Source organism: Theropithecus gelada, chromosome 3 (genome assembly GCF_003255815.1).
Source record: "Theropithecus gelada isolate Dixy chromosome 3, Tgel_1.0, whole genome shotgun sequence".
Taxonomy (NCBI): domain Eukaryota; kingdom Metazoa; phylum Chordata; class Mammalia; order Primates; family Cercopithecidae; genus Theropithecus; species Theropithecus gelada.
In genome coordinates this window covers 77,524,087-77,548,064 of record NC_037670.1, presented here as the reverse complement: position 1 = coordinate 77,548,064, position 23,978 = coordinate 77,524,087, and the positions used below count along the sequence as shown (strand labels likewise).

At 43.5% G+C, this 23,978-nt stretch overlaps 1 long non-coding RNA gene across 1 annotated transcript in view; it reads left to right on the top strand.

Moving 5' to 3' along the window:
• Window positions 1-13,838, top strand: part of LOC112621748 — a 69,564-nt gene extending 55,726 nt beyond the window's left edge. Inside the window, exon 3 of the long non-coding RNA XR_003118763.1 lies at window positions 10,410-13,838. This is a non-coding gene — a long non-coding RNA (uncharacterized LOC112621748). The remainder of the gene's footprint in view (window positions 1-10,409) is intronic.
• The last annotated feature ends 10,140 nt before the right edge of the window (window positions 13,839-23,978 follow it).

Here is a 23,978-nt window from a genome sequence, read left to right as displayed (position 1 = left end):
TCAGGTCCATGCACAAATCTCACAACTGAGAGTTGTTTGTGGAAGGCGGAATGAGAGACTGATGACTCAAGATAAGATAGGCAATCAGCTCTGACTCGCCACTGCAGACTTCTGGTCTACTTGTAAAATGAGTCTTGTCATTTATTTGACAGTCCCCAGGATTTCACAGAGTGGGAGGGACAAATAAAGCCAAACCCCAGCAGAGTGTTCCCAGTAGCCTCAAGTGTGGAGTTTGCTGTTGTTGGGGCCCCAGGACTTGGTCGAGCTTCTCAATATCCTGGCTGTCTCCAGGCTCTCTCCATTCATTCCAGCCAGTGTTTGTTGAATATGCCTTCTGGAAGGGATGGCATCAGGGCAGATTTCCTCTTTAGTGGCCAGCAAAGTATTTCTGTTTCAAATAAATTCAAACTGGTTCCAGAAATTTACATCAGAGCAGAAATGTGCAATTTGTACCCCTCTGACCACCTGCTGCCTTTTTGTCTTCTGTTCACTAAGTGGTCAGGATCACAGGCTTTGCCAGGAAAGATCTGGGTTCAGGTCACTCACACACTGTGTCACCCCAGTCTTCCCCTCATTCTGCTAACAGTTTCACAGGATTCTGATTGTGACGGATCAATCAGATGGTGCATGTAAAACATCCAGGACTGTGTGTGCCTCATTAAACTCATCCTAAGGAAAAGATCTGGCAAGGCAGAAGACCCTAGAGTCATTTTATCTGCTTTACTTAATGTGTTCTCATGCCTCAGGTAGCCATAGAATCCTTTGATGCCATAGTCATGAGGAGAGGAAGGCCCAGTCCAGTTATGGTGCCCGGCAGCCATGCCGGTGTAGGGCCAAGGCCTCTGCTCAGCCTGGCAGCTGGCTTCTCAGTTGATGTCTTCCCCGCCCACTTCATGCCTTGGGTTTGTCTTCTGTCAGTATCCTCAGCACCCAGAACAGAGTCGGGCACAAACCTGCATCTCAATTAAAATCTGCTGAATGAGTGATTGATCGAAAGAATGAATGGCAGAAAGCAGAGAACCAGTGGAGGGAAAAAAATTATAACCCCACAGTTAACTGTAACTGCTGCTTACTCTTCAGGATCTCCATCCACAACATCTTCTCTCCTTTTTGTAGCTTTCCTGGCTCCCCAACCAGGCCTCCCTCCATACTCACACTTTGCCCATCACATCCCTTTTTTATCCCCTACTCCATCTCCCACCCTTCCATGATAGCATGGATTTTTCTTTATCTCTTTTCTCTTAGAAAGCCTATAAAGAGAAGGGAAGGGGAATGGAGCCCACTGGTCATGGGTAACTACACCGGGTAAATGTGGTGCCCTCACATCGCCGAGCCTGGGTCACAGCAATGGAAGACCCTCCTTAATGCCAAAGGAACAGAGGAGCTGAGTGGCATAGGAGGGTGCACGTCTGATGTGAGCCTGGAGGTGAAGGGTTGAGCCTACTCACAAGAGCATTTAGGAAAGTTAAAATTAAAAAAAAAAAAGTCATACAGAAAAAGGATATTATTGTAGAGTCCACTGTGACTACCCAATGAGGAAGGGGGCGTGAATGGCATTTCTGCAACATAAACCAGGGCTTCTCAAACTGCAATGTGCACAGGAATCACCGGGGGTTCTTGTTTCAATTTGCATTCTGTTTTGGTGGATCTGGGAAAGGGCCTAAGATGTTGCATTTTCTAATAAGTTCCGAGGGGATGCTGATGCTTCTGGTTGGGAAACCCACTTTGGGTAGCAAAGGTTTAGTGGAGAAAGCACCAAAAAAGCTTCTGCTCATCTTCTATCTCATCTTTTAAAAGATGTGAACGGGTCATCCTGACAATAATGGAAGGACTCTGAACATCCAGGGTCCAAAGGAGTCCTCTGGTCCCACATGCCCTCCTCTCACCTTCCACCCTCTGCCTGGACTCTCCCAGGCACAGGGCAGCCTCCTCCAGGAAGCCCAAACTGAAGGGGGTTGGAAGTCCAAAGACCTCAATTTCAAACCTCACTTGCTCCCTAGAGCTGCATCAGCTCCCACAGCATAAATGGGGGCGGCTTCCCTCCAAAGAACGCTTAAGCCACATCAAATTAAATTTCACTGGCTATTATGCCTTCTAAACAAGGGATGCAAGAGTGTGTCTGCAGGTGTTTCTGCCTCTTTCTTCCCACCCCACCCCCCAGCACATAAACACTAGACATGAAGCACCTGAGAAAACTGTGGGTTCTTTATTTATTTATTCCCAAGGCTTTTGACATAGATGTTTGGTAAATGTTTGTTGAATTAGTTAACAAAAAGTTTGACTTTTTTTGGCACCTTTGACAAATTGAATTAGATTCTTTTAAGGCAGCCAGATTTCTTTTGTATGACAGCACAGGTTTTGAGAGCTTGAATGGAGTTACTTAAGGTAACTGGCAGGGAGGCAGGAAGAAGAAAAGAACCAAAACTGGTTCGCGTAGCAAACTGTAATACTAATTGCTCATAGTATGAGGAGAAGAGAATTGGCTTATCCCATATGATACACACACACACACACACACACACATAATGGTAGGTATCTTAGATCTTGCCTAGACCTGAGATGACAAACACCTAGCATGAAGAAAGACCCATCTCTCTCCATTCCCATGCCCATGGCAGACATTACTAATCAATCACAGTACTTTCCCAGCTAAATATGGATATAATCTCAAAATCCTCAGTTTTGAATCCAACATTGGTTATTTCTTCACCTGCCCACTGCTGAACTCCTATATTTCTGAGCATAATTTGTCTGAGTATATTCTTGCCAGGTTATCACCTGCTTGTAGTTGTCTTGTAAAACTGCATACCTGTGTTTTCTTTGCTGCCCATAAATCATAGCTCAGCTAGAATTGCCTTATGTTAAGGGAAAAAGAGGCAGCACACACAAGTGTGAGATGAACAGTACACTCCATTTTACAGGGTAGTATGAGAGCAGGAATTGCATCTTATTCATTCATTCATTTATTGACCAGATTTTTATATGAAACAGGCACTGGTTTGGCCTGTGTTTAATTCTATATCATAAGCCCCTAATATATGTGTTTGTGCTTGTATGAATAATGGAGATGGATGGATGGGTGGGAAAATATTTGATTAGTCACCTCTTATGGGGTGATGCCTAATAGTCCTGAACCAGGACAGCTCTCCCCTTCAGCCTCTTTCTCTGCCACAAGCATGTCATTTTCTGTCCCTCTTTTTCCCCGTATTTATACTGAGCACACTGTACATGCAGCTTTACCTGCATGGAGTTGTCCGGAGGAAAACACATTCATTTTGTCTGGAGGTTCTTCTAGGAGTATCTTAATCTGTTCCTTCTATCCTCCCACCCAGTCAATCACAACGATTATTTCTGTCAATGGAACTCATCTTTATGGAGAGTGTTACTGTGGCCAGTAAGGTTCTGTCATCTATTTAAGTAAAATTCTGTCTTAAACCTTTTACATAAACTGTCTTGTTTAATCCCAAGCACAGGGAGGCCAAGCAGTTTTTCTAAGTCCATTTTACAGTTGAAGAAATAGAGGCTCAGAACACCATGTGATTTCCTGAGATCACACAATTAATAAGTTGCAGAGCTGAGATATAAGCCCAGTCCCCTTGACTCCCGAGTCTGTGCTCTTGCAAAGAGGACTGTCGTTGGTTGGAGTCTCAAAAATGAGTTATTGGTAAGGTTGTACCAAGAAGTCAGATGTTTCTGCAGTTTGTAATCATCTGCTTGCAGAAAGAGTCATTTTCTCCAAAGATATTGAGAAAGATGGTCACGTGGCTCTTCCTGATGATGCCAGGAATACAAGGTTCCTTGGCCCTCGCAGTCCCCATTGTCCAACTCTCCCTTGGATGTGGCTAAGCCTTCCAGAGGGGAAGGGCTAGGCCAGAGTTGACAGGGTGCCCTGTCTCTTCCATAAAGAGGCAAAGGATTCCTTCCTTTCAGGCTTCACCCAATTAAGGATTTCTGAAGAGAGAGCAGGAGCAGCATTCGGGCGACATCCTTCTCCTGGCCTGCCTGCCCCATCCCTGCCTCCAGTGCCAGAGGCAGCAGCTGCAGTGCTCCAGTCCAGCTGCCCCTGTGGACAAGTCTAGGAATGACCCAGGCACTGCATGTTAGCTCCTGGGCCTGGTACGGTCCCCATTGCCTTGTCCAGGCCACGGCCACCGGGCTCCCCTGCTGAATTTGCTGTGTCTAGGAAAGCCCCACTTTGTGTAATGGTTTAATTATCATGTCAATGTGGATTCATTAGCATGGCAGCTGTCATTGCAAATGGGGGAGCCAGGGGGCTCCTAGAGCCCCTGGGGTCAGGCTAATTGACGTAGTGAGCAGAATACTGTATTTACTCAACAATGGTTTGGGTTTCTCTTCTGACCTGGGAAAGGGAGTGCTTGCTGGAATCAATAGCAGCTGAGTTTTCATTAGCAGCCCTGGGACAACATCCCTGGGCTTAACCCCTCCAGACCCACCCAGTCTTGGGCATCCCATTAGAAGGAGAGGCTATAACTTCTACCTCGCCAGGGACAGATATGATGTGGGGGCCCAAGTAGGGGAAAATACATTCTTCACTCAATAGGAAGTGTACGACTAGGTTACAGTTCTCCTAATTTCCACAAGGGCCAGATTCTTTGAGTCACTCTTTCCACTGTGACCCTCCCAGCTAGTTCAAGGTATAGAACAACTTGGTGTTAATAAATATTTGTTGAGTGAGTAATAACTCACTTTTTTTATTGAACACTGTGCCAGACACTGCTCCATATCACAACTGTATCAACTCATTTAATTCTCACAACCTTCTGAGAGGTATTGTTCTGGTTATCTACTGTGTACAACTAACCACTCTTACTGTCCGAAAACAACAACTTATTGTTATTTTGTCTCATTATTCCATGGGCTAGGAATTTGGATGAGGCTTATCACTGCTCCATTATGTCTGAGGCCTCAGGATGACTTGAAGGACTGGAGGTTGGTATAGCTGGAGGCTGCCTGGGCCTCTCTCTCTCTCTCTCCCTAAACACACAGCTTCTTCAAATGGCTATCTTGGACTTCCTCATGCATGCTGGCCTCAGGGTAGTTGTATCTCTTCTGTGACAATTCAGGACTTCATGAGACCAAGGTGAAGCTGACAATTCTTTTAAAAACTAGGCCTGGAATCAGCACAATCACCAGCCAGCTCAGATTTAAGGAGAGTGGGAAAAGATGACTCCTCTTGAATGGAGAGATATCAAAGAATTTGAGGCCATTTCTAATTCTCCATAAATACTATCAGCATTTCCAAATACAGATGAGGAAACCAAGGCCCAGGGAGAGAGTAACTAACTTGTCCAAGGTCACCCAGCTAAGTGGTAACAGGATTTGGTTCCCAGCAGTCTGTCTCTTGAGCCCTTAATTGCCACAGACTCCTCTCCTTAGGCTTTGGCTCCTATAAAGTGAAGGGGTTGGGCCATATTCTCTCAAAAGTCCCTTTTAAGTGCCCAGAGATTCCTCAGAAAAGTCAAATCTAGAGGAAGGCAGTTTGTAAGAACCGCAGTCAATGGTAAGGGGGCTTCAGAACCTTTGGAATAAATTCAGGGGCAGTGAACGCACTGCCAGGGGCTGCTCCCCAGCCTCTGTCAGGTCTTTAGTTACAACCTTGAAACTTCTCCAGAGTGGGACTCTACCCATGGACTTTTGCAGCTTCTGATTAAGAGAAGGAACCAGCACTAAAGGGAACCTTTCTGCAAAGGAAAAACTGTCTTGACAGCTTTAGGCTGCCAAAAATCCCAAGTGGATCAGGCCCCTGGGGAATGAAGTTGTGGGGGCTGGTAGTTGTATGGATGGGACTAGGACAAGAATTGAAACAGTCTGACTCACACAGCACAAAGTACCTATGTGACCTCAGGCAAGCCATTTAACCTCCCTGAGGCCTAATTTCTTCACCCACAAATAAAAGAATTTGACTAAATATGGGAGGAAAACTGGGCTTCATCATTGGTGCCAACTTTAACCGATTGCAAGTGGCTTCCCAGAGGCCTGTGCACAGGGTCTTCAGACTGTGCTGAAACTGTGCAATGTGATAGGAAGCTCTCCGGAGATGGAGTTAGGGAGAGGCACCTGGGTTCAAATCCCAAATCCTCTACTCAGTAATTTTGTGATCTTCGAAACTCCACTTATAACCTTTTCATCTGCAATGTAAAAATCATAAGACTTTTCTTCATAGAATTGATGGGTGATAAATGAGATGACATGGACAAGTCTGTCAACCCAGAGCCAGGCACTCCGTAAAGATCAACAATGTTCATTAAATCGGAAACCTACATTCCACTGGGATACACAATGCCAGGCAGAAAGGCCTTTAGGTATGTAACTAATTCCTGCTGAAGGTAGCAGAGTCCATGTTTTAATAGTCTGTGCCATTTTAGAGAAACTTTAAGGTTGTAGTGAATGCTGTTGGCATGATAGAATATGGAAAACATAAAATAAATACACTTTTCTCATCTGAAAAGGTGAGAATAATACCTGCCCACAAGAAGATGCATAAAAGTGGACATTCAATGAGGTAAAATTTGTAAAATGCGTAGCATACAGTGAGGACTTGGTCATTAAGGGCCTTTGTGGAGGGCAGCTGCAGTCACATCACCCTTCCCTTACCTTACATGGAGGAATATAAGCTGGAGAAAAAAATCCACAAATAGAATCAACATAGGAAAAACCTTAAGTCCGTCTTTTACTCTTCAGCAGAAATTGCATCTATGAGTAAGTTCTATGAATGTAAATGTGAGGCGTTCTGACCGTAAATCTGGCAGTGTCAGGCAAGGAATACCAGAGTCTGACGATGTTGTGGCCTCATATTTGGATGGTGACCTCTCAAATTTAGACCATCAAATATGCAAATGGATGGACATTCTTCATTGCACCACTATGACACTGATTATAATCCAGTATTACATAGTGAGTGCTTACAATGTGCCAGGCACTGTGCAATGCATGCACTCTGGATGTGCATTGATTTCTTTAATCCTCACAGTGAACTGATGGGGCAAGTCCTACTAGGATCACCATTTTCCAGGAGGGCACAGACAGATTTGGAACTGTCCAACATCACACAACTAGTAGGCGGTGGAATTGAGCTTTTCTGGCCCCACAGCCTGTGTTCCCAACTGAGTGACAGACTCTGTCATTTTGACTTTTTTAGGGAAACAACATGGCATACGAAACCTACCACTCTCAAAAGCCAGGAAGGCCTAGGGAGTGCTGGAACCAGGCAGTCCTAGGTTCCAATCCCAGCCCCAGCCCTTCCTATCCTTATGACACTAAGCAAGAGACTGACTAACCTTTGTGAGAATCACTCTCCTTGTCAGTAAGGTGGGGATCCCTACTGGAGTAATGCCTGTCTTGTTCCTTTGCCGTGAACGCTGAGTTAGACGATGTGCATAATAGGCTTAGAACTGTGCCTTGCACATAGTAGGTGGTTAATTATTGCTCATTTCCTCCTCTTTAAAACAGGATTTCATGGAATTTTCAGCCTTACTGAGATACTTACGATAGGTCTGGGAACTAAAGAAACCTCAGAAATCCAAATAAGTAGAGACATGTCTTCCACATGAACCTCTGTTAAATATTTTGTTATATGGATATACTTTCGTTATATGGATATAAGTACTTTCTTATTTGCATATATGTTAGACGCAGATTTTTGGTACATTTTTCAAAAATAAAAATACAATTTTCGATCACAAAAAGCCCCTCTCTGCTTGGGGTTTAGTGTTGACATGAAAAATAAAGCTATGATGATTCAAGAATTTAAAAGTTAAGATTTATACAAACAGACCAGTAATGCCCACAGATTAAAACCCAGTATTTCTTTTCCTTGTGTTTTGTAGGTTCATCACCTACTCTCCCCTAACTGCTTTTTCTTTTCATTAGACAAAACTTCCTGCAAATTTTTTCTAACTTTGAGTGATTTGCTGACTCTCACTAGATACGCCGTCCCTTTCCCTCCACCTCTGACACCCATTTTGCATGGTAACCAATGCAGTCTCCCCCACCCCACCCCCCTACCTTCCACTGGGAATGATCTCTTTATCAATAATCCGACCCTGGAAGCCCAATGGGTGACTTTTTAGTGCCCCCGACACCAATGCAGATGGGGGTTTTGGATCCCCAGTGTAATCCCAGCCTGAAATGTTACCAGGAGCCCCACGGCTCTTCAATTACATCTCTTGGCCTGTCAAGACCACAGCATCTCAAATTCAGTTAGCTGGTCTTTGGGTATCAGCCAAGGCCCAGCCTCTGCTCCTAATGACAGCCAGCTGAGGGGACACTGAGAGGGGCTAAATTCAATTTGCAGCCCTTCTAATGAGATTAGGGGAGCAGGGTTTTTTATTTTCTCCAAAGTTTGCCATGGGCAGGATGAATGATGGCCCAGGGATGAGCTGTCAACGTCAACAAAGGCTCTGAGCTGGGAGAGGGGGATGGGAAGCAAGGATGGGCAAAAGAAGGAGAGATTTTCCAGACAGAGCCAAGGAGCCCTGAGTAAGTCGCCTAGTAGGTGACAATGTCTGGTTGGCAGAGTATCACTCTGAGGACAGGATGCAAAGTCAAGAACGAATCTGCAAGAAAGGCAAGTGCCAATCATAAGCAATATCCCCAGTAGAATCTCTCTTTTGTTAAATGCTTCTGAATTCTTTTCCACCCCTTTTAACTGACTTTTGAAAAGTCATTAAACAAACTACATTTCTTAAAATAGGCCAACTCACAAGAATTTCTCTAATAAAAGAGCAAGGTTTCCACTGCTCTTTAGCCTGGAGCAGCTCAGTCCAGCACATCTCTTGGCCAAGCAGGCCTGTGGATCTCCCACCAGGGTAGCTCCCGTGAGCTGGAGTCTGGACCAGCCAGGACCTCTGATACATGTACTGTGTTGCAGGTGATGGTGAGGAGCTGGAAAGTATTTCACTTGATGTGGAGTAACTTTAGGGTGAGGTGTGATGTGCAGACATTTTTCATGGGTGTTCTAGTTAGCACCCGCCTGTGTTTGGCATCATAACTGGAAGTAAATACTGACTCCTCCCTGAGTAGCTTCAGCTCAGATGCAGAGATAGAGGAAATTGAGTAGAATATTCTTCCATGTCAATGTGAGTGTGATAGAGGGAAATCTCCTTAGGGAATCAAGAGGGGAAGAGGTCTCTGTGATTGGGAGACATCAAGAAAACTTTGGTTTTAGGAGGTGGCCTTGAACTGTATCTTGGACCAGGGTGGTATCTAGGAAGGCCAAAAGAAGAGACCCAGACATTGGCTTTGTAGCTGAAAGTCTCAGTGCTTCTACTTATAAGCCCAGCTCTACCTTGATCCAGGGTCATTCCTGGTGGAGACTACAATGGTCCTGGACCCCAGGCCTGAATCTTGTCCTCTGAGTACTGATTTGTTCACTGTGCCTTCTTCGAGCTCCTCAGAGATGGTCCATATGCACAGCAGAACTCCTGCCCAGCTTCTGGTCCCACATTTGCATCCTGAATTGGTGTGAAAATCCTGCACTAGAGCTTGGCTGTGGCCCTGACATCTTGAGTTGCCTAGATATCCAAGTTCTTCTCTAGATAGCAGGAGTTGGGGCTCACATACTTTGTCTGTTTTTCCCCCGGTCACTGCCTGAAGCCCTGTTCAGAGTGGACCAATAACCAGGGATCACGACATTGTTGCCCTTCCAGTACTTCCCTGTAATATGGGAATCCACCCAAACCAAGGCTTTTACTCAGCCTCAGAGCAGGTCAACTTAAGTTAAAACCCTTCTGGGCACCTAATAGGTACTCATTAAATATGTATTGGCTGAATTGGGTCCATGGAGGAGGAAATACTTGATTGGGGCTTGAGTGTGGGAGCTTTTAGACAAGTGACTAGGAGTGGGAAGGAATTATCCCTAAATGGGAAAGCTCAGAGTCAGGGTCTTGTTGTTTATGTTCTGAGAACAACAGTTTCTCTCCTTTCACTCTTGATGGCCAAGTTTAGACCCCCATTGCCCAAGAGTCTCCAGATCAGCTCATCAGGGCCCTTGGTCCCCCAGGAGGCCCTTGATCACTCAGACGGGCCTGGTGATAGACCTGCTCACGGGAAGATACTGCTGATGTCCACAGATCAAGAGGTTTATTCTGCTGGCACCACAGTCTGACCTTGGCCATGGCTGGAACGCTCAGAGTGTATTCTCCATACAAAACACAAAACCCCTTCAGGACCTGTGAAGGATCCTGTCGAATTGTTGGGCCTGGACTAAACTGGATTATCAATCCAATCCCCACAGGTCCTTATAGGCCCGACGCTGTAGAAAGAGACAGTGCCAGTCAGGACTGATTTGCTGGTGTGGCTACTTTTGTGTTGTGAATAATTCGTGTATCCTTTTTTCTTATTCCACCAACTTTGATTAAAATTGCTTGTGAAAAGATATTCTGTTCCAGGGAATTTTTGTGCCATGAAGAGATGGAGACACCAGAAATTCAAGCCAAAGGCCTGGGACCTCATTGGCTCTTCTCCACTCTACCTGGAAGGGCATCTGTTTAGGTCCCAAAAAAAAGGCCTGTCCCTGGAACGTGCTGTCTCAGGGCACTTTATATGATTGCATGAGGCAGCATCCTTTGTGGAAAACCACACAGGATCATTCAGTCTCACCAGTTGATTCTACCTTAATAAACCCCAGCCCATGTCCCTTGTTCACACCTCAAGCAAATTCTGGAGTGGAGACATGATCTGGAGGAAGCCAAAAATGATAAGAATGGCAAGGATACAAAATGACCAGTGATCACTGCATGATGCTTATTAATGGAAGACCAATTCCTCAGGAATCAGTTATAAAGCACATTTTTATCACAAGGGATTTTCATGTCTATTTTCTTACATGAGTTTACACAAGTATGTGAAGAAGGTGACTGTCTTAGCTTTGCTGTAACATAGAACTGTGCTGTAATAAAATACCAGAAACTGGCAGCTTATAAACAGCAGACATTTATTTTTCAGTTGTGGAGGTTGGGAAGTTCAAGATCAGGGCACTAGCAGATTTGGTGTCTGGTGAAGACCCACTTCTGGTTCAAATAAGGCATCTTCTTGCTGTGACTTCACATGGCAGAAGAGACAAGGCAGCTTTTTGGGACCTCTCTTTATAAAGCCACTAGTCCCATTTACGAGGGCTCCACCCTCATGACCTAATCACCTCCCAAAGGCCCCACCCCCTAATATCATCACATTGGTGATTAGGCTTCAACATAGGAATTTCAGGGGCATACAACATTCAAATCACAACAGTATCCTAATTCGCATGTTAAACATGAGGAAGCAGAAGTACTGCAAACTTGAATGAGTCACCCAAGTTCAGGCATGGGTGAGCCTAGGATGCAAGGCCAAGTCTGTCTGACACCAGAAACGCGGCTTTATGCGCTCTGCTACATTTCATCTTAGTACATTACCTATGTGCATAGGATGGACTGAATCCCTCTTCCTTCTCCTCTGAGTTCACCCCTATGCAGAGCTCCAGACCCTTCTACCCATCTAAAATTGTAGAACTCATGGCCCATCAGGAAAGGATCCTCAGGGAATGGCTCCTTGTGGGTCAGCTTCAAAGTGTCAGGGAAGGAACCTCACTCCCGTTTAGGAGCCCCCTAAAAATGTGGAATGTGGTGCAACGAACCCCAGGCTGGTGATACCATTTGGTTGTGTCTCCACCCGAATCTCATCTTAAATTGTAGCTCCCATGATTCCCACATGTTGTGGGAGAGACCCTGTGGGAGATAATTCAATCATGGGGGCGACTTCCCCCATATTTGTCTCATGGTGATGAATAAGTCTCATGATATCTGATGGTTTTATAAGGGGAAACCCCTTTCACTTGGTTCTCATTCTCTCTTTGCTTGCTGCCATGTAAGAAGTGCCTTTTGCCTTCTGCCATTATTGTGAGATCTCCCCAACCACGTGGAACTGTGAGTCCGTTAAACCTCTCTCCTTTATAAATTACCCAGTCTCGGTATATCTTTATCAGCCACATGAAAACGGACTAACATAGTTAGTCTCCACAGCCCCCCTGTTTCCAGCTCCCCCTGTGATCTTGGGCAAGGGACTTTCTCTTTCTACTCCCGATTCCCTGTTGGCTCCTTGCCAGTTCCAATGCTCCCAGATTCTAATTCTCCAGCTGTCCAAATCTTGTGAATGGACACTCAAATACATTTCTTGTTACCTACAAATTACAGTTTGCTTTCATTCTCCTCTTCTGTCCCAGTCTTTCCTATTTGTTGCACAGAGTTCAGCAATGCACAGAGTTTCGCCAGTGCACTGGGGCTGCTAAAAACACCCCGAGGGCCCGCCCCTCCCAGGGCGATGCCAGACCAGAGGATGGAGCCCTGGGTCTCTTCACTTTGCGCCACATTATCACAGAAAGGTGGATTAGAAGTTATCTCCGCTCTGCTTTCTCTCAGAGCTCCTTGGCAACGCAGCCACCTCGATATAAATATACACCAGAAACGTGCGCAACATCATACTCCACGGTGAGGCCTCCAGAGGCCCTGGGGCAGATACCGCCAGGGAGCAAGGACATCAGGAGATCCCCAGGACACAAAGGAGTGCCAGCCTCAACGCTTCAAGGTCGAATGTGGCACCCATCGAATAAAACGCCTGGGATCCTGATAATTCTCTGGCACCCCATTCCAAAAGCTGGAGGTCTTTAATCTCTCTGAATAGCCAAATATTTCACAGTTGATGCTTCTTTTGCATTCTTTATAATTAAACAAGGTGCCAAATTTTTAATACCTTTCCTGTGTTTGCCTTTCTCTCCTTGGTGTTGCTAATGTAACACATTCAGGTCGAATCTCTATTGTTTTTGGTCATTGACTATTTCAAAACCTAAAAGGAAAGAGTGAGATCTTTCAAAGAGTGGAGATTAAAATCAAACACAATGAAGGAGCTACTTCTGAATGTAATAATGTGGAACACTTTGAAGTCGAATTAACTAAAGGAAACATAAACCAATCCATTCCTGGCTCCATGTTAACTCCGGCTGTATAAAAGACCTTGAGATATTCAGGAGACCAGTGTAAATCAGTTCTTTTGGTTAGCACAAGCTCAGGGGCCTGCCACTTTCCTCTCGTTGGTGCTGTCTTTGGTAGGGCCATAGATAGAACCAGCTACAAACTTGATTCAGGCATAAGCAGGAGACACACACATCAGCATAAATGAGGCTCCAAAAAAGGCCCTCTTGCTTGGAGACACAGGAACCAGACTCTCCAAATGTCTCTCACTTATACAGCAATCCTCTTCAGACTTAGGAAGTTTTGTCAGACATTTTCAAAACTACAGGGAACCTGGAAAGAAAATACAATAAAGAGATCAGAGACCTAAAGTGCCAGACCAAAGAGAAGAACCAGAAAAAGCAAGACATGTTCATTGTAAATATTTTGAAACTGTATTCTTATCTCAGTTCAGTGCTGTGTACTGTCTTTTCTCTGATAATTGTAAATATTTAATGTGTTATAGCTCCATCTCCTTACTGATACGGGAAACATGAATAAATCCACATGGACAGGACGTGTGTTTTCCACTTGCAGACTGCCTGAGAGAGTGAGCATCAGGAGGAGCTGCTGTGGACAGCTGCACAGGCTGTGGTCTGTACAAGAGTGCCTGGTGGAGGGGCCTGGAAAAGATGCCCCATCCACCTGGCTCAGAGAAGGACAGAAGAAGGAGTCACTGTTCATTCTGAGCAAAAAGCCCTTTTGCATATTTAGTTAGAGCTAGCAGCTATGTGTGTGTGCTTTTTAGCGATTTACATTTTACTAGTGTGAGGGGAACTGAGCAGAGCTCATGGAAAAAGTGTTCCTGTTTATTGAAATAAAAATTCCAGAATTTTTTTCAGTCTCAGTATGATTTTCTCTAAAACTAAAGTACAAAAATGTTTATGCAGTTACCCCTTTTCAATTGCCTCAGCAGCCGAGGTCCTCTCTTGGAACCTGATTTTCCTTGCAAACTGACCAAGGGAAGCTTCCAGAAGCAACTATCCACTACAAGAGGAAGGAAGGTGTGGCCATGAGGGAAGATGGTGGCTCCAGAGGCCCTGGCTCTGCAGAGACCTCAGTGCTGCCTCCTAGCCTGCCTGACACTTGACTTGGTTTGCACCAGCAGGTGCCCAGGCCTCTGCAGAGTCTTCACTTCTCCAGCCTTCCCATGCCACCATTCTTGATCAGGTTTCATCTCACCTCTGTGGTTTCCTACCTCCTGCAGATGCTTCAGCCCCACCACTGCAGCCAGTGCTGCCTGCTTCCTCCGGTGACAGCAGCAAAGCAGGCAGCAGTGGCCTTGGAGGCTCTGGGTGGACCCATTGTCATGCATTGTCTTCCACGGTTACTCTGGCACCTTTCCTTTACCTGGAAAATATCCCTGAGCTCAAACATTCAACTCACATCTTGGAGCCATGACAAATAAAGGAAGACGGCCTTGGTAACTCAGTAAAGCTTGGGGCTGCAGTCTTGATGAGGAGGGCAAGTTCCGAGTCCAGATGGCTTGAATTCCAACGCAGCTCTGCAGCTTACACACAGCGGGCCCCTGAGCATGGGATCTGCTGGCCTCAGTTTCCTCATTTTTAAAGAGAGGGTAGTAACAATAGTTCAAGCCTCATAGGGTTGTCCTGAGAATTAAGGATTAACAGTTGTGAAGTTGCTTAGAGTAGTACTTAAAAGACTAAGTGGTCGATTAGCTTAGCTATTATTCGGTTAACTATTCTAATGATTATTATTTCCAAATGGCTTGACAGTCAATGGGTGGTAGAACCCCAGAAACTTTTACTGCTTTCCAAATGGCCTTCCAAATCTGATGCTCAGTTGCCATGTTAGGGAACTCCTAAGGCAGAGTAGGCACGGTAGGCACACATAACACACACATAAAAGTACCAAACACACATGTGCACACACAAACTGATCCATGCCACCATATGCATACACATGTACATACATGCATAACTTCAGGAACAGTTTGGGGTAGAATCTCCAATCAAGGTTCCATGGGAGATGACCGACTTTACTTGGCTTAGCTATCATCCAACTGATGCCTGGCCTAGATACCAAGATGCCATGGTACAAACTGTGAGATGTGCCAGTGCCGGGTCTCTACTGGGTCTGCAGAAGGCCAGCTCACAGAGGGGCCCTGTGGGTGAATGGTGTTTTCTTCAGAGTCCTAGCTTAGGATACTGCAAAGACCACTGAGAATGCCAGCCTTTACCCTCTCTCCCTCCCCAAGAAGAAGTTTCAGGGGATTCTACAGGCTAACATTAAAGGCCTCAGGCTGGACGGTCCCAGCTGCTGCTATTATATCAACACATGGAGGCAGGTAGTGATGGAGTCCCTGATGGCTGCTCCTCCAGAGAGACTATGTAGCAATGCTAAAGTTCCCTGGCCTGGTACAGAGTGCCTGCCCAATAAAGAGTTGCTGAACAAATGACAAAAAAAATAACAATAAATTCCAGCTCAGCGACTTATTGGCTAATAACCCTGGGTAAGTCCATACCCTTCCTTTACCTTAACTCCCTCCTGCATAAAATGGAGATAATCATAACTACCACAGGTCTGCGTGGGGACTAGATGTTAAACCAGGCCAGAGACTCGATGCACAATGGTAGCTTTCCTCTCAGAAGTGGCAGGGAACCCAGGGACTTTCTCTTTAGGATGAGCATCTGTGGACTTTGCACTTTGCCATGGAGCCAGGAAGAATGGTGCCTGAGCAAAAGTCTGTGATGAGGACACTTCTAGTCAGGAAAAGCCATTCCATCCTTGGCCCGCTGTGGGGAGGGCACAGTGCAATCCTCCCTCTGTGGGAGGCTCAGATGGAGTGTGTGCTGCATTTCACAGCTCAGGTCCCCAGCTGTTGAGACAGGGGCAATCTGCCCAGAGCTCACCCTGAGAGGTGGGAATCTCCTTGGGCTTTTGCCATCTTTATCAGTTTTATGGCCTCTTTTTGTTTTGCTGGTTGAATTTTTCTTTGAGGAGAACGGACTAGGTTTGGGAGCAGAGAAAGCAAGAAGCAAATGTGTTTGGACGAAGGTTCCAACAGCAACTGAGCATACCACAGACCCTCACAGCAGAGAGAGCAGCTCTGCTTATGGAATAAAAGACAGTAAAGCCAAACACAGTCCCTTTGGACCTTAATCAAACAGGCTTGTCTGATTAAAATTCTAGGACAGTCTCCCAAAGGCTGATTTTCTAGATGCTCCAAGGTGTTTCCAAATATTTCAATGGCACAAAACGTTGGGATATACTGAGACAGAGTTCAATACATACAAAATTCACTTTGATTCATAATAATAAACACACTCACACATGTTAAGCTGTAGGGTTTATTTGGATGCAGGGCCTGTCAGAAAATCATGAGAGTGTGCTGCAACCCCAGAGAGGTGGAAATCATTACACCAGACAACTATTTTATGTCCCTCTTTGGACTTGAAGGCCATAAATATTCTTCCCACAATTTCCAGCTGTATTTCTCAAATGTGATGTAGAGAATTACTCTATGCTCTTTAACCTGTCTTTTTCTGTGGTTTTGAAGATCACTTAATAGTTTTCTTGCATATTATAACATCTTTATTATGTGAGATGGGGGATTCTTTCTCTCTTTACAGCTCTTTCTCTACTCTCAGCCTCAGCCCCTTCCCACACCTAAAGATGTGTGTCGCTCATTCATTTCTTTATTCAATGAATGTTCAGTAAGAGCCTATTAGAACTCATGCTAGGAACTGGGGATGTACACTGAACAAGACAGACACAGTTTTAGCTCGTAAGAAGCTCACAGTCTAGTGAGGAGACAGAAAATATGTCAACTTACATGAATGAGAATGTAATTAAGAGGTGATGCTGTGGTGTGCCACCTAGATCCCCATTCAGCACAGGAGAACTCATTCTGCAGCTGCTGAGAGTTCCACCAGAACACAGACTATGCTGGACCCTCTTGGGGACTGCCTCAGCTGAAGACAGCTGCCTCATCCAGGGTCATGGCCCCTTCCCAGGGCAGTCCACATCCAATGTCATTTCACCCTGTGCCCCACTCTGGATGACTCTGAAGGGCCATCCTAGCTTCTGAGTTCCCACATTTGCAAACCCACCTTGGCTGCACCTTCCTCTTTCCATTTGACTGTTGACCTGGAAAGCAGCCAGAGTTGTGTTCTCAACCAATGTCCCTTCCTCCACCAACTCTTAGAAAGAAGATAGCAGAAAGCAAAAAAAGAGGACTTATGACATTCTGGAAGGTGACAATCTCCAGAAACAGGGAGAGCTGGGGTGATGGTGGCAAGAATCTTGAAGACAATGCATTCATGAGGTTGTGGCTTTTTCATATTCCACTGTTTCAGAGTATTATAGAACCAAATAGGAAAGAATGTCCCCTCAACCAGGCAATAATACATTGGTGAAAACGTGGAAATTACTGGAAACTGGATTTAAAGCTGTGAATATTAATGTACCTTTCAGCCATAGAACTGAGAACAGGAATCGACTATCACTGAAATAAAGCATATAGCCAGGGGCAATCCACATAAGCTATGGATTGATAACACTAGGCTTAAACTGCATTCACCTTTTTGAAAATGAGTAATGCTTCTGAACAATTTAATGGTACTAGATAATTGGAATTTTAAATGGAACACATACCAAGAACAATAAAAGAAAAATATATATTCTTCATTTAAAAATTTAAAAAAGGAAAATCAAGGAAGTATGAAAATTAGAAACCACAAAAGAATAAAGCAGATTTCAGATTAAAATATATAAATTATAACAACAAATATAAGTAGATTAAATTTATCTGATAAGAGTTTCATACAGCGTGGAAAAATCAATTTCAACCTCAGACACAGACACATAAATACATTAAAGTAAAAATGTAATCAAAAGTATAGCATACAATTACCAACAAACAGAAAATGGCAGCCCTGATTTTAATGTGAGGTGTCAAAAATTACCAGTGGATGAGGTACGAAGTCTTTCTCTTCCTGTTCTATCCACTTAGTTTCTTTTCTCTCCACCTTCTGAAGATGGAGATCAGCTTCAAGGACAGAGTTGAGGACGAAAAAGCACTATATTCTACATAGTGGGAATGTGGGGTCGTAGGGTTGGAACATGGTAAGATATGACATGTCGCCACATTATATGAGGCAAGAAGAATAAAGGTTGGAAGAAACTGTGGGAAGTACAGGCAATAGTATGCAACCTTAAAAAAAAGAAGGAAATTCTTGCAACAACATGGTTGAACCTCGAGGACATTATGCTGAGAAACAAGCCAGTCACAAAAGTACAAACACCCTATGATTCTTATTCATATGAAGTATCGAAATCAGTGAGAATCATAGAAACAGAAAGTAGAAAGGTGGTTACCAAGGGGTGGGGAGATTTAGTATTTAGTAGATCTGGAGTTTCAGTGTTGCAAGATAAAAAGGTTCTAGAGATCTATTGCACAACAATGTGAATGTACTTAACACTACTCAACTGAACACTTAAAAATGTTTCAGAGGCCGGGCGCGGGGGCTCACACCTGTAATCCCAATACTTTGGGAGGCCTAGGTGGGTGGATCACCTGAGGTCGGGAGTTCCAGACCAGCCTGACCAACATGGAAAAACCCCTGTCTCTACTAAAAATACAAAATTAGCTGGGCGTGGTGGCGCATGCCTGTAATCCCAGCTACTCGGGAGGCTGAGGCAGGAGAATCGCTTGAACCCGGAAGGCTTGAACCCGGAAGGTGGAGGTTGCACTGAGCCTAGATCTTTCCATTGCACTCCAGCCTGGGCAACAAGAGCGAAACTCCATCTCAAAAAAAAAAAAAAAAAAAAGTTTAAGAAGGTAAATTTTATGTTATGTTTTACCACCATAAAAAAGGAAAGAAGGAGAAGGCAACAAGATAAAAGGAATAGGCCTAATTGACATTTACAGAACGTTTCACCCAACTGCGGCAGAATACACACTCTTTTCTTCCGTACACAGAACGAACATTCTCCAGAATAGACCATAGCTTAGCATAGCTTAGGGCACAAAACAAGTCTCGATAAATTCAAAAAAGTAGGAATCAGATCAAGTATCTTTTCTGACCACAATGGAATAAACTTAGAAATCATGCCAGTAATTCCTGCACCTTGGGAGGCCAAGGCAGGCGGATCACCTGAGGTCAGGGGTTTGAGACCAGCCTGGTTAACATGGCAAAACCCTGTCTCTACTAAAAATACAAAAATCCGCCAGGTGTGGTGGCAGGTGCCTGTAATCCCAGCTACTCGGGAGGCCGAGGAAGGAGAATTGCTTGAACCTAGAAGGCAGAGGTTGCAGTGAGCCTAGATGGTGCCACTGCACTCCAGCCGGGGCGACAGAATGAGACTCTGTCTCCAAAAAAAAAAAAGTAAAGAAAAAAAAAAAGAGAGAAAAAGAAATCAATGACAAGAGGGTACTTGTGTTTGAAAACTACAGAAACACATGGAAATAAAATTGTCTGTTGGTGCACACATCACCACTTTAGAATGGCTCAGAGCCTCCCAGTTCACCTCATAGTGTAAGCTGCAGTAATCCTCTGGGGCATAACCAGAAACTTTGTTCTAGAACTTGGAATTGGAATCTCCCTAGAATCTAAAGATTTTGCAGTTGTTAACCATTTGACACTTTGTGATTTCACAATGTCTTCTTACATCTTTATTAAATATATGCTTCCTCAAAGTACTCTAGGATATATGTTAATTTTTTAATTAACATTTTTAATTAAAAAGATAAAAGAAATAGGACAGTGTTGCTAAGAGAGTTCTTTTAAAATAGGGGAATGACTGGGAATTCTAAAAAATAGATTCCAATGTCTCCTTTAAATATCTGAGAGAGAAACAAGCAAAAATTAGAATTGCAAACTTTCTTTTTTTAAATGAAATACCAATTAGGAACTAGACTTTCTCAAAGAACCTCATGGTTTTCCAAAAATTAAAAAAAAAATCTATAGCGACACACTTGGCCACAATGTAGTAAACCAGAAGTTAAAAACAACTATTTAAATTAAATCTCAAATTACTTATAAAGGATAAACTTTTTTTTCTAAAATTCTTCATTCAAAGAACAAAAAAAGGGTAATACAAATTATTCAGAAAGTAATGTCTGTAAAAATATGCCATATGAAATATGTGGAATTTGGACAAAGCTACATGAGGGGAATATTCTTAGCTGAAATTTTTAAATTATTAAACAAACAATTGAAATAAAACAATAGTGAATTCAAATAATTAAGCTATAAAAATTTAGAAATAGAATAAAAGAAAGGAAAATTTAATAAAGATCAAAGCAGAAATTAATAATTTTAAAGTGATAAAGTTGAGAAATAATTCTGAGCTGATTATTTGAAAAAAACAACAGGTATCTAACAACCTAATTTTTTAAAAAATTAAATAAATAACATTAAACATGGGAAACATAATATAATTTTTTTCAAATTTTAAGTATTGACTTGATCATAATACCTCACAACTGGTTAATGATTTGGAAAGATCAATGCTACCTCCTTAGTCATAACAAATTCCAAATCAATTCCAGATAAAATATAAGAATAAAGCATAAGTAAATATGTATATTACCTTATGGTAGAAGATAGTCTATAAATCTGGTATCAAAGGCAGCAGCCATAAAGAAAATAATTGATCAACTGCCTCACATTAAAACTTCTATATAGGGGGAAAAAGCCCTAAAAGGTAAATGACAAATTAAGAAAATATTCCTAATATATGTGATAAAATATTAATGACTAATATATAAAATACATGACTAAAACAATAAATAGAAATAAAATTAATAAAATTAGCATCTCAAAATTCAAATGCAAAAATTTGAAATATTTGGGGCTTTTTAGTCATAACAGATATATCCATTCAAATATAACTATTTCAACTGTTGAACTGGAAAACATTAAAAGAGTAACATCACTTTCTAATATCTGTCTGGAGTGTAGTGGGATTATATATCAAAAAGTCATAATACATATACATAATTCTACCAGAATTACACCTCTAGGAATTATCCTAAGGAAATAGTCTGAGAAACATGTAAATATTTAGTTACAAAGATGCTTGCTATGGTTTTGTAAAAATGATATCCCCAAATTGGGAACAGAATACCAATTTTTGGCAACAGGAGATTGGTAGACTTAATTATGAATCCTCTATTTGATGGACTACTATATAATCAATAAAACTTATGTGGTACATCTATATTTGTTAACCTTGAAAGATGCCAACAATATGTTCAGTGAAAAGAGCACACTATACTCTAAACAGCAATAAGTCACTTTTGAAAAATATGTATATGTCTACACATGTGTAGACATGTACATATGTCTTTTCTTTCAGACATTTCCCTTACTGATTGGTGAGATTGGAAGCTACTTTTTCTTTTAAGTTTTCCATGCTGAAATATGATGTGTTATTTTTTATAAGCGAGAAGAGAGAAAATATTAAATAAAACCTATTACAACATTTTTAAAAATATAGGCATTGGGCTATGGTACAGCTACATACTTCTGTGATTGTATTCTATTACACATGTTTTACCTGTATCAATTAACATGTTCCTTTTGTCTCTCTAGACATAATTCCCTGGAGGACAAGCACTGTTACTGTCTTTGTATGCCTAGCACTTCATCTAGTGTTTTATACATTGTGAGCATCATTAAATGTTGGTATTTTAAGAGGAAAAAAAAAAGAAGGCAGGGAGGGAGGAAAAGGGAGAGAAGAAATGAAGGGGAGAAAGAGTGGAAGGAAGGAAGAGGAAAGGAAGGAAAGGAGGGAGGAAGAAAAGGAGGAAGAGAGGAATAGAGAAAGATGGAGGGATAGAGAAAGAGAAGGAAAGAAGAGAGGAGAAAGAGGAAAAGAGGAAGGGAGAGAGAAAAGAAGCGCAAATAAAGAGAAAAGGAAGAAAGGTGAGAGGGGGAAGAAAATTTGGTTATAGGCATCATTTCTGCACAAATACATTTTTATTTCCTGGAATTGAAACCAAAATCCCAACCACAGACGCGTCTTATGCCCAGTCCACATGTCTGCCATGTTGCTCTGTTTTGAATGCCTGGTAATGCTGTTGGATACAACAGTGTTTTAGGGCTCCAGCCAGTAAGATCCTATCTAAGAAAACATTTTCCCACAAGGTATCCTGCCCTTTGCAGATATTTGCTAACACATCAACAGCTGGAGCACTGCATAACACAGTTTCTCAATCATTAGCAGACATTACCTAATTGATAAGGGTGTCCTTCTAAGCAGCCTGTTCCCAGTTCTGTGTGACACACAATCATTCCCTTTCCCTGTGACATCAACATTCTTGGCTGAGCCATTGGGGGGGAACTCCTTTTCCACCCAAGATAAACTGGAATCTGGGGCTAGAAGCATTCCCCTAGGGTCCCCACAGCCGCATTCTCCCACCAACTCCCACCTCCTCAGTCCCCAGAGTGCTTGATTTCAGGCATGTGGCCACTCCTCAGGCCTTGCTGAGGTTGACGGCAGTGCAGCTGCAGCTCTTCACCAGCTCCCTGTGACAGCGGGAAACAGATTGGAAGCACCAGGCGTTTGGTGTCAATGGACGCGCACACATGAACCGCTGAAGCTGGGATCATCCCTCCCTCTCTCTTTTCCTGTGACTGCCCCTACAAAACTGTGTACATCAACATTGAAATTGGCCATCTGGTCTTTCCTCGCAATAGGCTCCTTGTGATAACATATTTCAATAACAGCGCTTGGAGATGGCCTGTGAACCCAGGAAAACAAGGACCCTGGCCACTGATGGCCAGCTCAGGCCAAGATGCAGACAGATGCACAGGAAGAGCCCAGATGGCAGGAAAGAGCCTGAAATGAAGGTCTAGGCAAGCCCAGCTCCTGCCTCATCCAGTGCTCACTGACCCACCCAATGGGTGTTGAGTGTCCTTGGCATGCCCTGCAATACGATTGCAAAGGAAATTTTTGCTACCAAATTGGTCCCTAGCCCCTGAGATTAGAGGAAAGACACATAATCAGTAGGCGAGAGAACACAGGAGTTTGCTGTCTGTGGGCCTTTTTCTTAATAAATGAAAGGTTGATTTATCTTATCTTTGTCTTACAGCATAATGGGGAATTTGGACAAATAGACCCAGCTTCAAACACTGGTTCTGCCACTGCTGGCTTTATAACTTTGGGCAAATTTGTTTCTCTCAGCTTCTATTTTCTCATGTGGCCCTTGTAAGGATCCAATAAGAAAACCTACATAAAACCCTGGTCTGGAGTAGGTTCTTGGTAAGTGCAAGCTTTCTAAAAAAAAAAATCAATGTGCATGAAGATGTATGGATATATATGTCTAGATGGTCAGTTTTACCCCTTCGTTGGCGTTATCTTCCCATTCCACAGAAAAGTGTGTGGTTATTAGCGAGCTGTCTGAAATCCAAAGCAATGCAAATGGTGCCCAGTGTCATCTCACCCAGCAATAGGTCTCTCACAGGTGAGGAGCTTGAGGCCTATAGAGGGACAGTGAGGGTACAACTGGATGCTCAGAGTCTTGGCCCCAAGCCTCATCATTTGCTATGTATCCCTGGCTGCACCCCATGTTGGTGGAGTTGGGTAACTGGGCACGGGCCTGCTCTCCATTCTTCTCCGTGAGGGGGACGCCACAGTGTCAAACCAGTCCCCATTCAGCCTAGGCTCTAGAGCAGTCAGACTTGGCCTCTTGAGGATTCAAAATATTTTCTCCATATTTCCCTAGTTTCCTGTTCTCATCAAGGTTTGGCCTCCACTGGAGTGCTGAGCCTAAGATTTTTGCTAAAATAGCCCTCTGTGGAAAGACGCCGTGGGTCTGAAAGAAGCCCTCATGCCCTTTGACTTGTGTCTGGGTGGCTGCACACTGGCTGGCTTTGGGTCCTGGCTGGTGAATGGGTTCAACAACCATATCGCATACCTTCACCACCACGGTGCCTGGTCACTGGGTGGGGTCAGGGGCCACCTCCATCACCGTTGGTGGCCAAGGGAGACCATGCTGGTTTCTGA